A 16587-nucleotide genomic window follows, 5' to 3' on the forward strand; every position below is an offset into this window, starting at 1 on the left:
CCTGCTGGCTGTTGGAGAGAATGCGGCTTTAAGGCTTCATTTCTTACAGTATAAAATGTAGAGTTTACATCATTTTCCATCCTTTCCTGCACTAAAACTGGTAGCTTTGTACATTTTTCGGTGTCGGTGTTAAAAAAAAACAAAACATGACATTCAGCATATTTGGGGTTCAAAGTTTGGTTTAGTTTAAAGTCTACGGCAGAGAGATGCCCGGCACAGATGGTGAGCTGAAATGAACAGATTTATGTGTTCTTTTAATTAATTAAATATGGAATCTGAGAATTAAATGTTGATACAGGGAGCAGGTCGAGTTCATAACAGAGAATATAAGTCAAATATGTTAAAGACGGCCAACTTATACAAAGATTTATTGGTCTGGACACACTCTGCTTTAAAGTTTATTTGAATTGAATTGTATGCCTCATTTTTCATGGTATATTTCTTTCTCAGAAGCTTTAGAACAGCTTTCCTCCTTAATAAAAGTAGATCCATATATAATTAAACTATTTTTTAAAATGTGTTTTGAAGGGAGATTCATTTGGTTTTGAAATAAATGTAATTTGTGACCAGCGACGAGGTCGGAAAGGTGGGTCGAACAGCGAAAAAGTTTTGTTTTCTGTCATCGTTTACTGCCTGATTTGGTTTAGGAAAATATCACACTTTGTTTCACACTTTAAAATGCTGGAGGCTTGGTTAGGGTTAGAAAAAACGCTATACTTTGCATGAAAATATACCCATTTGCTATGTTTTTGAAGTGTGTCCTCCATTTTCTGGGTTACCACAGTGACAAGCACCGCCCCATCCAATATCTGATTGGCTCTACTGGTAAATAGAAAATAGAAAAAGAAAACATCATGGCTAGAAAATGACATCAGGGCCTAAATCTGATCAAAAATTTAAAGTTTGAGGCAGATTGGAGCATGTACAGGTCAGTTACACAGCACTTCCTGTTTAATGGCGAAATGTCAAAATTCAACGGGCCGCCATTTCCACCTCCTTTGGACCATTCTAGAGCATTTTGGTAACTTTTGATCACCCATGTCTGGAGTACCTACATCTTTGTCAAATTTGAGTTCTGTTGGGGTTACCCTGTTTGAGTTCAGAGCTTTTGAAAATGTGCAAAAATTGGCTCCAAAATTGCTCCAAATTGGATGCATAATTCAAAATGGCCGACTTCCTGTTGGGTTTTGGGCAGAGGTGTCAGTGGATTTGTTGTGCATCCTGATGAGCTAAATATGCCTGTGCATGTCTGGACTGGACTGTGATCAAACACGTAAAGTTTGAGGCCTATCAGGGCATATACAGGCTAATTAGCTGTTAGCTATTGATCGGTTATCATAACAATGCTTCTTGTTCTGTCCCTATTAAATAAACTTTAATAATTTACACAGCCTTTCCTGTTTCATGGTGAAATTTGACAGGCCGCCATTTCCATGTCCTCGGACATTTCTAGAGCATTTTGGTAACTTTTGATCGCCCATGCCTGGTGTACATCCCGGCCAAATTTGAGGTCTCTTGGGGATACCCTCTTTGGGTTCATAGCTTTTGAAGATGTGCAAAAAAAATGGTCCAAAAATTGCCCAAATTATGACGCATAATTCAAAATGGCCGACTTCCTGTTGGGTTTCGGGTGTCACTGGCTTTTTTGTGCGTCCTATTGAGCTGCATATGTACACCAAATGTCATAGCTGTAGGTGAAACATGCTGGCTGTAGAAAATGTTTGAATTTTTTTTGCCAGTTATGATGTGTGTGCAAATTTTCACGTGTTTTCGAGTATTTTTAGGCCTTCAAAGTTGATAATTCCTTCAATTTGTGGTGACTGCTGGATTTTCTGGATAGTTTGAGTACAGAAAACAACCATAATCATTTCCCAGAATAGAGTAAAGATGAAGACGGAGGTGCTGATGCAGAAAAGAGCAGTTTGTGTTTGAAATAACATCACTGAAAGAGGCTGAAAACGTACATTTAAAAGCTGGTTTCCTGCTGACCAGAGGAGGTTTTCCTTTTCTTTTTCCTGCAGGACATCTCCGATCCTCTAACCCCGTCTGTGCAGCTCCACCTCGGGAGGAAATTGAATTGGAGCGTTGACCTGCCTGACACGAGCCAAGCATCATTGATTTTTATTGAAACATGAGCCATCGATACCGAAATTGCTTTTGATTCACAGCGTTTCTGCTCCCATGTGTCTGTTTCTGCTGTTTTACCGTCATTCAAGGCGTCGTGTTGTTGGAATTTGGAGCCGTGGTGCACAAATAAACCCTAAAAATCACGAATTATAGCAGAGAAACTGTTATTTTATACAAATTAGCATGAGAAAATGTCAAAATAAATGTAAAAATAAGGTGAAAAATGATAAAAACAGTACGATTATCAGTTAGTTTTAGGCCATGTATAACTACATAATTATGAATTCTGCTTTACAAATACATCCATTCCATTATTTTATTAGAAATATCATATCTATCGATCTATTTATCTATATATATAGATATATACAAACAGCTGCTTGGCTCTCATTTCAGTAAAGACGTAAAATAACCCAAAAAAGAAGTAAAATCTGGACAAAAAGATGCAAAACTCAATATAAAAAGGTGCAAAGTCACCACAAAAAGATGCAAACCTGCCAGTAAAAGGTGTAAAGTTTCCACAAAGACACACAGTCACCACCACAACATTATGAAATACCACAAAATAATCAAAACCATGACAAAAAGAAGCAAAACTTAATACAAAAAAGAGCAAAAACACCATTAAAAGTCGTAAAACCAACACAAAGTTAGAAAATTTCCACAAAAAAGGTGCAAAATCGCCTCTTTCTAAATAGCATGCTCTTCTGTGATTGGCTGAGAGCGGGTCATGACCCGGGCACAGGATCAAGATTCAGGTGGCTCCAAATATTTCCAACGCCTGCCGAGAGAAAAAGTTTGTTTTTATTTTATTTTTGCTCGGGCGTTTCGAAGAAAAAGTAATTTGAACCCTTTATTGTTGCTTTTTACAAGAAAAATAGAGCCCCACTGTGGCTCACATGGTTCAGAATGACTGAACCATCCAGCAAAACGATGCACCAATGGAGCTGTGGCGATCGGCGAGGGCAAGCCGAAATGTGGTATTAGTACTTTTACAGCGTGGTATTAGTACTTTTACAGCGTGGTATTAGTACTTTACAGTGTGGTATTAGTACTTCTACAGTGTGGTATTAGTACTTTTACAGTGTGCTATTAGTACTTTTACAGCGTGGTATTAGTACTTTACAGTGTGGTATTAGTACTTCTACAGTGTGGTATTAGTACTTTTACAGTGTGGTATTAGTACTTTTACAGCGTGCTATTAGTACTTTTACAGCGTGGTATTAGTACTTTACAGTGTGGTATTAGTACTTTTACAGTGTGCTATTAGTACTTTTACAGTGTGGTATTAGTACTTTACAGTGTGGTATTAGTACTTTTACAGTGTGGTATTAGTACTTTACAGTGTGGTATTAGTACTTTTACAGTGTGGTATTAGTACTTTTACAGTGTGGTATTAGTACTTTTACAGTGTGGTATTAGTACTTCTACAGTGTGCTATTAGTACTTTTACAGTGTGGTATTAGTACTTTTACAGTGTGGTATTAGTACTTTTACAGTGTGGTATTAGTACTTTTACAGTGTGCTATTAGTACTTTTACAGTGTGGTATTAGTACTTTACAGTGTGCTATTAGTACTTTTACAGTGTGGTATTAGTACTTTTACAGTGTGGTATTAGTACTTCTACAGTGTGGTATTAGTACTTCTACAGTGTGGTATTAGTACTTCTACAGTGTGGTATTAGTACTTTTACAGCGTGGCATTAGTACTTTTACAGCGTGGCATTAGTACTTCTACAGTGTGGTATTAGTACTTTTACAGTGTGGTATTAGTACTTCTACAGCGTGGTATTAGTACTTTTACAGCGTGGTATTAGTACTTCTACAGTGTGGTATTAGTACTTTTACAGCGTGGTATTAGTACTTTTACAGCGTGGTATTAGTACTTTTACAGCGTGGCATTAGTACTTCTACAGCGTGGTATTAGTACTTTTACAGCGTGCTATTAGTACTTTTACAGTGTGGTATTAGTACTTTTACAGTGTGGCATTAGTACTTCTACAGTGTGGTATTAGTACTTCTACAGTGTGGTATTAGTACTTTACAGTGTGGTATTAGTACTTTTACAGCGTGGTATTAGTACTTTTACAGCGTGGTATTAGTACTTTTACAGCGTGGCATTAGTACTTCTACAGCGTGGTATTAGTACTTTTACAGCGTGCTATTAGTACTTTTACAGTGTGGTATTAGTACTTTTACAGCGTGGTATTAGTACTTTTACAGCGTGGTATTAGTACTTTTACAGCGTGGCATTAGTACTTCTACAGCGTGGTATTAGTACTTTTACAGTGTGCTATTAGTACTTTTACAGTGTGGTATTAGTACTTTTACAGTGTGGCATTAGTACTTCTACAGCGTGGCATTAGTACTTCTACAGTGTGGTATTAGTACTTTTACAGTGTGGTATTAGTACTTTACAGTGTGGTATTAGTACTTTACAGTGTGGTATTAGTACTTTTACAGTGTGGTATTAGTACTTCTACAGTGTGCTATTAGTACTTTTACAGTGTGGTATTAGTACTTTACAGTGTGGTATTAGTACTTTTACAGTGTGGTATTAGTACTTTTACAGTGTGGTATTAGTACTTTACAGTGTGGTATTAGTACTTTTACAGTGTGGTATTAGTACTTTTACAGTGTGCTATTAGTACTTTTACAGTGTGGTATTAGTACTTTACAGTGTGGTATTAGTACTTTTACAGTGTGGTATTAGTACTTCTACAGTGTGGTATTAGTACTTCTACAGTGTGGTATTAGTACTTCTACAGTGTGGTATTAGTACTTTACAGTGTGGTATTAGTACTTTTACAGTGTGGTATTAGTACTTTACAGTGCGGTATTAGTACTTTTACAGTGTGGCATTAGTACTTTTACAGTGTGGTATTAGTACTTTTACAGTGTGGTATTAGTACTTCTACAGTGTGGTATTAGTACTTTTACAGTGTGGTATTAGTACTTTACAGTGTGGTATTAGTACTTCTACAGTGTGGTATTAGTACTTTTACAGTGTGGCATTAGTACTTCTACAGTGTGGTATTAGTACTTTTACAGCGTGGTATTAGTACTTTTACAGCGTGGCATTAGTACTTCTACAGCGTGGTATTAGTACTTTTACAGTGTGGTATTAGTACTTTTACAGTGTGGCATTAGTACTTTTACAGTGTGGTATTAGTACTTTTACAGTGTGGTATTAGTACTTCTACAGTGTGGTATTAGTACTTTTACAGTGTGGTATTAGTACTTTACAGTGTGGTATTAGTACTTCTACAGTGTGGTATTAGTACTTTTACAGTGTGGCATTAGTACTTCTACAGTGTGGTATTAGTACTTTTACAGCGTGGTATTAGTACTTTTACAGCGTGGCATTAGTACTTCTACAGCGTGGTATTAGTACTTTTACAGTGTGGTATTAGTACTTTTACAGTGTGGCATTAGTACTTTTACAGTGTGGTATTAGTACTTTTACAGTGTGGTATTAGTACTTTTACAGTGTGGTATTAGTACTTCTACAGTGTGGTATTAGTACTTTTACAGTGTGGTATTAGTACTTTTACAGTGTGGCATTAGTACTTTTACAGTGTGGTATTAGTACTTTACAGTGTGGTATTAGTACTTTTACAGTGTGGCATTAGTACTTTTACAGTGTGGCATTAGTACTTTTACAGTGTGGTATTAGTACTTTTACAGTGTGGTATTAGTACTTTTACAGTGTGGTATTAGTACTTTTACAGTGTGGTATTAGTACTTTTACAGTGTGGTATTAGTACTTCTACAGTGTGGTATTAGTACTTTTACAGTGTGGTATTAGTACTTTTACAGTGTGGTATTAGTACTTTACAGTGTGGTATTAGTACTTTACAGTGTGGTATTAGTACTTCTACAGTGTGGTATTAGTACTTTACAGTGTGGTATTAGTACTTTTACAGTGTGGTATTAGTACTTTACAGTGTGGTATTAGTACTTCTACAGTGTGGTATTAGTACTTTACAGTGTGGTATTAGTACTTTACAGTGTGGTATTAGTACTTTACAGTGTGGTATTAGTACTTCTACAGTGTGGTATTAGTACTTTACAGTGTGGCATTAGTACTTCTACAGCGTGGTATTAGTACTTCTACAGTGTGGTATTAGTACTTTACAGTGTGGTATTAGTACTTTTACAGTGTGGTATTAGTACTTTACAGTGTGGTATTAGTACTTCTACAGTGTGGTATTAGTACTTTACAGTGTGGCATTAGTACTTCTACAGCGTGGTATTAGTACTTCTACAGTGTGGTATTAGTACTTTACAGTGTGGTATTAGTACTTTTACAGTGTGGTATTAGTACTTTACAGTGTGGTATTAGTACTTCTACAGTGTGGTATTAGTACTTTACAGTGTGGTATTAGTACTTTTACAGTGTGGCATTAGTACTTTTACAGTGTGGTATTAGTACTTCTACAGCGTGGTATTAGTACTTTTACTTCAGTAAAGGATGTACATACTTCTTCCATTGCTGTGTAGTTTTTTTTTAGTCAATTTCTTCATTTAATTTAACATCATTCCTTATTTTCTTCCTCTCAGCCTCTCTGTGAGCTGCTGTGTGTCAGTTTCCAGTCTGGAATCAATAAAATCTGATCTGATCTTGAATCTGTTTGGATCGTTTCCAGACGACTGTGGGAAATATTTGACGTTTGAATATCGTCTCTGGATCTGAGCTGAGCGTTTAAACACCATCACTCTGCTCTTTAACACACAGAAACCTCTGAAAGCATGAAATAATTACACACGTATGATCAGGTGCACACACACTCTGTCATGCTCTCACTGTGATGGAAGCAGGGAGGCTGTGGAGCTGCATACTGATGCAGAGCTGAGAGCTCCCTGCTGGGCTTAGCTTGATCCCAGCCAGGCCCTGATGGCTTTACTGCTCTGAACACTGACTCTATGGGTAACCTGCAGCACACACACACACACACACACACACACACACACACACACACACCACACACACACACACACACACACACACACACACACACACACACCACACACACACACACACACACACACACACACACACACACACACACACACACAGCTGCTTGGCACTCATTTCAGGTAAAAGACGTACAATAACCCAAAAAAGAAGCAAAATCAACACAAAAACATGCACAACTCAACACATAAAGACGTAAACACACCATTAAAAGCCACAAAATCTCCTCAAAGACACACAGTCATCACCAAAACAATGTGAAATTACCACAAAATGTGCATTACCACTACAAAAAGATGCAAAACTGAATGCATAAAGATGCAAACGCACCAAAAAAAGGTGCAAAATTGACACACAATCACCACTGAAACAATGTGCAATTACCACAAAATGGGTAAAATCACAACAACAGCACACAAAAACACCATTAAAAGATGCAAAATCGCTTCCAAAACAATGTGCAATTACCACAAAACATCTAAACCACTAAAGGAAGACGTAAACACTCCATCAAAGGAGGCGCAAAATCACCAAAAATAAACAAAAATGACCTTAAAAAAAAGGTAAAATTTCCACAAAAAGGTGCAAAATCACCACAAAGACACACAATCACCATCAAAACTATGTGGATTTTAACACAGAAACACACAAAATCACCACAAAAAGATGCAAGATCGCCACATAGACACACAATCACCACCAAAACTCTGTGAAATTCCCACAAAATCACCACAAAAAGATGCAAGATCACCACAAAGACACACAATCACCACCAAAACTCTGTGAAATTCCCACAAAATCACCACAAAAAGATGCAAGATCACCACAAAGACACACAATCACCACCAAAACTCTGTGAAATTCCCACAAAATCACCACAAAAAGATGCAAGATCACCACAAAGACACACAATCACCACCAAAACTCTGTGAAATTCCCACAAAATCACCACAAAAAGATGCAAGATCACCACATAGACACAAAAAAATAGAAAATTACTACGAACAGGCACAAAATTACAACAAAAACACAGTCGCCACCAATACAATGTGAAATTACGACAAAACAAAGATGCAAAACCACCAATAAAAGATGCAAAATCACCATAAAGTTACAAAATTACGACAAAAGGTGCAAAATCACCACTGAAACAACGTGAAATTTAAACAAAATGCACAAAATCACTGCAAAAAGATGCAAAGCTCAATACGTACAGATGCAGAAACACAATAAAAAGATGGAAAATCACCACAAAAACGCACAAATTACCAGGAAAGGATGCAAAATCCCTACAAAAGACACACAATCGCCACCAAAACTACGTGAAATTACCACAAAATCATCACAAAAAGATGCAAAAACACCATGAAAAGGCACAAAATGATGACAAAAACACCAAATCCCCGCTGTAAGAACATCTCCAGTTGACGTGTGTTCAGAAATCATGTGACCACACAGAAACATCTACACACTGTTCCTCACAGCTGCAGCTCTGGAGTGTTTTATGAGGCTGACTTTGGCTTCCAACAACTCAGCGTCTCCAGAAAACAAAGCACAGCGCCCTGCACGAGGAGCCGCCAACACGCCGATCCACGCTCATATTTCCTCCGTAACAAGCGTGAAAACGGCCTCATAAATCCAGAGAGGCTTTCCAGGGACCGCATCACGGCCTAAAGGAGACGTATTATGGAAATAAAACGACACGGCTTCCTCTCAGCTGCTGCAGCAACACTTCGATTAGCCGCTGGAGCCCCACCAGGCCTCAGAAACATCATCTGATCTGTCATCAGCAGCCTCCAACGGCGCTCTGCAGCAGTCTGTGAGCAGCAGGACGGCCGGCCGTTAAAGGTGAGAGGTGCAGAAAATAAAGGAGAAGCTGGCATGCAAACATAAAGCCAGCAAAACAGTGTGGAATTACGACAAAATGCACAAAATCACCACAAAAAATGCAATTAAAGGGGACAAAAAACATCACAAACACACTAAAATTATCACTAAAGGCACAAGAAACACCACAAACACACTAAAACTATCACGAAAGGCACAAAAACACCACAAAAATGCAATTAAAAGGCACAAAAAAACACCACAAACACACTAAAATTATCACTAAAGGCACAAAAACACCACAAACACACTAAAACTATCACGAAAGGCACAAAACACCACAAAAATGCAATTAAAAGGCACAAAAAACACCACAAACACACTAAATTATCACTAAAGGCACAAAAACACCACAAAAACACACAATCACCATCAAAACTACCACAAAACGTGCAAAACCACATTAAAAAGATGCAAACTCACCATTAAGAGGCGCAAAATCACCACAGACAGTCAATGAGAAAGTACCACAAAGTCACCACAAAAAGATGCAAAAAATACGACAAAATGTTTGAAAATTTGCACAAAACGGTGCAAAATCACCACAAAGACACACAATCACTATTAAAACTACGATAAATTTAACATAGAAACACACAAAATCACCACAAAGACACTAAAATTACCACAAAGCATGCAAAAGGACTATAAATAGATGTAAACACACCAATAAAAGATGCAAAATCACCACAAAAAGGTGCAAAATCACCACAAAGACACACGGTCAATATTAAAACTATGTAAAATTACCACAAAATGTGCAAAAGCATTCCAAAAAAGATGCAAAACTCAATAAAAAACGGTTGAAAGAACACAACTAAAAGGCGCAAAATCCCCGCAGACACAAAAATTACGACAAACAGGTGCAAAATTGCCACAAAGACACAAAATCACCATTAAAACAATTTGAAATTAAACAGAGAAACACACAAAATCACCACAAAAAGATTTAAAAAATGCATTAAAAGGAGCAAAATCATCAAAAAACACACAATCAATATGAAATTACCCCAAAATGTGCAAAACCACTGCAAGAGGACGCAAAAACAGCAATAAAAAGCACAAAATCACCACAAAAAATTAGAACATTTCCACAATAAGGTGTGAAATTTCCACAAAGACACACAATCAGCACCAAAACCATGAAAAATGACCACAAAATCACCACAAAAAGATGCAAAAACACCAATAAAAAATGCAAAATCACCACAAAGACACACAGTCACTACCACAGCATTATGAAAGTACCACAAAATGTGCACAATCACAATAAAAGACGCAAAACTCAACAAAGACACAACCCCATGATGTGAGCTTCACTGAGTCTGTCAGCAGCTCCTCTGTTTATTAGAGGTGAAAGGTGCAGAAAATAAAAGAGAAGCTGCATACCGACATAAAACGGCTCACCGTGCACGTGCCCCGAGCGTGCACGGCGAGCCCCGAGCGTGCACGGCGAGCCCCGAGCCGTGATGGATTGGCTGCACTCCGGCCGTGACAGACGAGGGATGGATGGAGGCGATGAAGAGGAGGAACAGAGCTGCTGCTGCAGAACCACACGCTCATTTCCTCCTCGCCTCAACGTGTCACTTCCTGTCAACAAACAGGTCCTCCCAGTCCAGTCTGGACACAGAACCGGTGAATCAGGAACCATTCTGGAGCCGGATCAGGAGTTTAGGGATCAGAGTTCATCGTCTTTACGTGAACAGAAAGAATCCAGTCAGAGGCTGAAAGTCAGGAGGACGTGGAATCATTCAGCAGGCAGACGACGAAATATCCTGAATATGTGCAGCTGCTCTGCTAGGAGTTCAGTAAAACAAGCAAAATCATTACAAAAAGATGCAAAGACGTCATTTAAAGGAGCAAAATCACCACAAAAAGGTGCAAACACACTATTAAAAGACACAAAACCACCACAAAGACACAAAATCACCACAAAAAGGTGCAAACACACCATTAAAAGACACAAAATCACCACAAAGACACAAAATCACCACAAAGACTGCCCCCCACAAACGGCAAATTTCCACAAAAAGGTGCAAAATCACCACAAAGACACACCATCACCACCAAAACAATCTGAAATTTAACACATAAGCACACAAAAAGGTGCAAAATTACCACACAGATGCAAAAATTATCACCAAAATTACATGAAATTAGCACAAAAGACATAAACGTACCATTCAAAGGCATAAAATCCCCACAAAAAGATGCAAAATTACCACGCAGACACAAAAATTACCACAAAAACAATGCAAAATTGCCACACAATGTGCAAAAAACAACTACAAAAATATGCAAACACACCATGAAAAGTCACAAAATCAGCATAAAAGATGCAAAGTCTCCACAAAAAGACCAAATCTCCACTAAAATAAAATCACTATTTTTAGAAATCATGTGAATATCTGCAGCGGCTCTGCAAATATTTCATCAGAAGAAGTAAAATAACCCAAAAAAGAAGCAAAATCATTACAAAAAGATGCAAAATCATTCTTAAAAAGGTGCAAAGACACAAAAATCATCACAAAAACACACAAAATCACCAGAAAAAGAAGCAAAAGTCAATACATAAAGATGCAAACACACCATTAAAAGGTGCAAAATCACCACAAAGACACACAAATATGATTTTGCTTGTGTTAAATTTCACAGTTTTAGTGGTGATTTTGTGTCTTTTTGTGTTAGTTTTTCCCCTTTTAATGGTGCGTTTGCATCTTTTTTGTGGTGATTTTAAGGAAATTTTCTAATTTTTTGTGGTAGTTTTTGCGTCTGTGGTGATTTTGTGTCTTTTAATGATGTGTTTGCGTCTTTGTGTGTTGTAGTTTTTGCATATTTTGCGGCAATTTCAAATTGTTTTGGTGGCGATTGTGTGTCTTTGGGGCAATTTTGCTCCTTTTTTGTGGAATCTTCGCACTCTCAGTGGTAATTTTTGTGTGTTTCTGGTGATTTAGTGTCTTCTAATGGTGTTTTTGCATGTTTTTGTGGTGATTTTGTGTGTTTCTGTGGTAAACTTTGCATAGTCTTAATGGTGACTGTGTATCTTTGTGCTAATTTTGTGCCTTTTTGTGGATTTTTTTGTCTTTGTGGTGATTTTGTGCCTTTTCATGTGTGTTTACATCTTTTGTTTTCGTGTTTTACGTGTTTTTTGTTGAATTTTTCAAACTTTTTGTGCTAATTTTGCATCTATAATGTCGTATTTCATGCATATATGGTTAAAAAAAGTTCAGATTTTTCATTTATTGAAAGAAATGCTGCATATTTTTGTGTTGATGTTTCTTGTGCGGTGAGGAGCCCGGTTAGTGTCAGGCGTGTTTGTGTTTTCCAGTCAGGAGTGCGCTTGTGTGTGCAAACCGCCAATTTAACAAGCTTCTAATTACACCCTTAAAGACGTAATTAGGACGCGACACAAAGAGGAACAACACAACACTGAGCCAAGACCCACACGCGTGTTAACAAACACGTTAGCGGAGAAGGAGCAACATACGTGACGGAGCGCACACACACACCGGCTTTAAAAAGGGAAAAGAAAAAACTTATAAAGAATAAAAAATGCTAATTATCAGATGATTTCTGACTTTTTGTGATGATTTTATGCCTTTTAATGGTGTGTTTGTGTCTTTTTATTGTGTTTTTTCCATTTTGTGGTCATTTCTCATTGTTTTGGTGATTGTGTGTTTGTGTGGAAATTTTCAAACTTTTTGTGGTAACTTTGTGTGTATTTTTGTTATTTTGTGCCTCTTAATGGGTGTTATTTGCATTTTTTTTGTGGAAATTTTAAAACTTTTGCAGTGATTTTTGTGCCTGTGGTTATTTGCTGGGTTTTAATGGTGTATTTGTGTATTTTTGTGGTGGTTTTGTGCATTTTGTCTTAAATTTCACAAAGTTTTAATGGTGACTGTACGTCTTTTTGCATCTTTTCATCAAAATTTTCTAATTTTTTGCAGTAATCTTGTGTTTTTGTAGTAATTTTGCATTTTTTAGTGGTAATTTTGTGTCATTGCAGTGATTTTGCACCATTTTGTGACAAATTTCAAACTTTTTAGTGGTAATTTTGTATTTTTTAGTGGTAATTTTGTGTGTTTTTTTTTGTTATTTTGTGCCTCTTAATGGGTGTTATTTGCATTTTTTGTGGAAATTTTTACAACTTTTGTGGTGGTTTTTGTGTCTGTGGTTATTTGGTGGGTTTTAATGGTGTGTTTGTGTCATTTTGTGGTGGTTTTGTGCTTTTTGTCTTAAATTTCACAGTTTTATGGTGACTGGGTGTATTTTTGACATTTTTGCACCTTTTTCTGGAAATTTTCAAACTTTTTGTGGTAACTTTGTGTGTTTCTTTTGTTATTTTGTGCTTCTTAATGGGTGTGATTGCATCTTTTTGTGATGATTTTGCACATTTTGTGGTCATTTTGCATTCTTTTGCTGGTGTCTGTGTGGAAATTTTGTACCTTTTAGCTGTAATTTTGTGGGTCTTTGTTACTTTGTGGCTTTTAGTTTGTATCTTTTTGTGGTGGTTTTGTACATCTTGTGTTAAATTTCACAGTTTTAATGGTGACTGTGTCTTTTTTTCAGTCATTTCTGGTCATTGTTTCCTGTTATCAGTCTTTTTCATCTGTTCTCTGTTGCCGTTTTCACTCTTTTTTGTTCCTGTTTTGAACCATTTTTAATTGAGGTTTTCTGCTTCTTTCATGTGTCTTTTTCTTTTCTTTTTTGCTCACTGCTTACTGTCAGTTTAACTGTTTTCAGTAGCTGGGTGACTTCTTCCAGTGTGAACCTAAAAATACCGTTAGAAGCCGCTCTAGTATCTCAGTCCTGGTGTGTCGTGTTTCTTTCTTCCTCTAACTAAACTACACTCCCTCATGAAAACGTCAGCGCCTCAAAAACAGCCAGAAACAAGTCGATGTTCTCCTTTTTGTGCTGTGTGTTGCTTTTTTCTCTTGTCATCTGTCATTTTCAGTCACTCTTTCCTGCTGATATCAGTCAATCTCAGAAGTGGTCTTCTGCTGTTTTCAATCCTTCTTCATTCCTGATTTCTGGGATTTTTGTTGCCCTTTTCAATCCTTTCTGCTCATTTTCTGTCTCTTTAGTTGTTGCTTTCCACAGATAGATAATAGAAATCTCTGACACCGTCTCTGTGAACCTAAAAATATTGATTCTAGTCCCTCTAATGTCTCAGTCAGGATGTCCTTGTGTGTTGTGTTTCTTTACAACTACACTACCCTCCTTAATAAAAACGTCAGCGCCTCAAAAACAACCAGAAACAAGTCGATGGGAGTCGCGATACAACACCCTGGGAAATCACACGCGGACACGCCTAACCGTTACCTCGACGGGCCACGGGAGGAAGGAGGCTCCAGCCTTCGCCTGAACCCTGAGCACAGACCGAGGAGTGTGTGAGCGCATTTAGCAGCCGAGGCTGTGCAGCGGCTGCTTAAGAATCCGGTCACATCTCCTGCTAGCAGGCAGGCAGTAAGGCGCTTTCACGCTCACAGGTTTGCTTTGGTTGGCTCTAATACCCCTTTGTGTGTGTGTGTGTGTGTGTGTGTGTGTGTGTGTGTGCGCTTTGTTTCTTTACTTTCTGTTTGACGCTTGTGTGTTCAAGTTTATGACATGTGTGTGTGTACATGTGTGTGTTGGCTCTCGGTGGCGGCGCTGATAAACCCACTTAGACTCTCCCCTGATCTGTTCGCTCTGGGCTCACACACACACACACACACACACACACACACACACACACACACACACACACACACACACACACACACACACACACACACACACACACACACACACACACACACACACACACACACTCTGTGCTTTAGCTGCTAGCTGATCTGTGACGGCCTGCCACTCAAACGCCGCTCCGCCGAGGCGCTGCACAAAGGATGCTGGGAGTGGAGGGAGGATGGGAGGCGGGTGAGGCGGGTGAGGAGGCTTCTGGGGGTAAGAAGGGGGGAGAGAGGAGGGTATCAGTGTCTTTCTCTCGGCTGCCTGCTAGCTCCCTTATCTCCCGACTCCTCGCTCTCCTCCAACCGACCGGCTTTGGCAGCTGCTCTTCACTCCTCCTCCTCCTCCTCTTTTATTTTTTTACTTCCTTCCATTCCCCCTTCTCTCTCTCTCTCTCTCTCTCTCTCTCTCTCTCCTTTCCTCCCATTTCTATTTCCTCCTGTCTTTATTTTCCTACCTGCCTGACCGAATGTCACTTCATCTCTTTCTCATTTCTGCTTCTCGTTCTGCAGCAGAAAAAAAAAAGCTAGAAGTCGGTTTGCAGCTGAGGAAATGTGTTAAAGAGAAAAAAAGGCAGAGCGAGTGTCGGCTGTGTGGCAGGAATGCAGCGTCGGTACAGTAATAATCCAGCAGCTCCACATGAGTGCTGCGGTTTTTTGCCGACGCTAATCGATGCTTCATGTTAACGAGGAATCCAACGAGCGTTTAATGTGAAATTAGAGAATCATTGTCGTCATTAAGGCTCTGCAGACGCCCTCAGGTCAGGAAACACGCTCCACAAAACTGGGATTCAACAGGCGTTATAGTGGCAAAAAATAAAATCCTATTCAGCATTTACATCCAGACTTAAAGTCCACATGGGGAGGCTGAAGTCTGAAGATTTTCATCCAGCTGACACCAGAATCAGAAATGAAATCTTCAGCTTCTTTCTGCTCCAGCATCTTTAATTTGCTTGAACCTATTTTTTTTTTCTGTAAACCCCAAGTTTAAATTGTATTAAATCTTAAAATAATTCCTTACTAAGGATGTGGCAGTGGTTAGTTCACCTCAGCTTCACTCCCATTCTGCAAGCAGTGACTGAAAATGATTGAAAAGAGCCACTGAAAAATATAAAAAAAATGACCAAAACAACAGAACACGGAAGCTGAAACTGAAAGAGGACGACTGAAAACAAATAAAAACAGGCACTAGAAATGTAAAAAAGAAAAAGTTAGGTAGGAAATCGAAAACGGTTGAAATCAGCAGCTGCAAATGACAAGAACAGCACCCGAAAAAAACAGAAAAGATGACGAAAACAACAACCGAAAATGACTGAAAACGACGGGAAAAGACAGCTCAAAAGAGAAAACAGCGACTGAAACAGTGACAAAAAACGATGGAAAACAGTGACTGAAAATGACAGGAAACTAGGGCTGGACCCGAATATCCCGAAAATCCGAATATTCGTTCACTACGGCGGTATCCAGATGTTAAATTTGGTATCCGAATAATCAGGCCAACCCTACAGGAAACAGCGAAATTTGGCCATTTTAAACGTGACAAAGCCAACAATGCAGTAAATTGTTACGTTCTTGGCTTTGGTACGTTTAAAACTGCCAAAATAACCACGTTACTGTTTACTACAAGGAGCGACCGACTGCACTGTGTCACTTCTGGAAGCTCTTAAAAACGTTTCAGATTTCAGATTTAGCTGCTTTTTTATCACATCCAATGTTTTGAGGAACTGTTTTCTACCTAAAACACGGAACACAGAAGGTCTTCGACTTACGTTGGAGTTCCGTTTTTATGGCACAACGAAAGCAAGTCAGAACTCCAACAAAAATGTAAACAAAGCCGTTCCATGCATCACGATATCTGTCAGTTCTTCA

This window comes from Acanthochromis polyacanthus, chromosome 16 (genome assembly GCF_021347895.1).
Source record: "Acanthochromis polyacanthus isolate Apoly-LR-REF ecotype Palm Island chromosome 16, KAUST_Apoly_ChrSc, whole genome shotgun sequence".
Lineage (NCBI taxonomy): Eukaryota > Metazoa > Chordata > Actinopteri > Pomacentridae > Acanthochromis > Acanthochromis polyacanthus.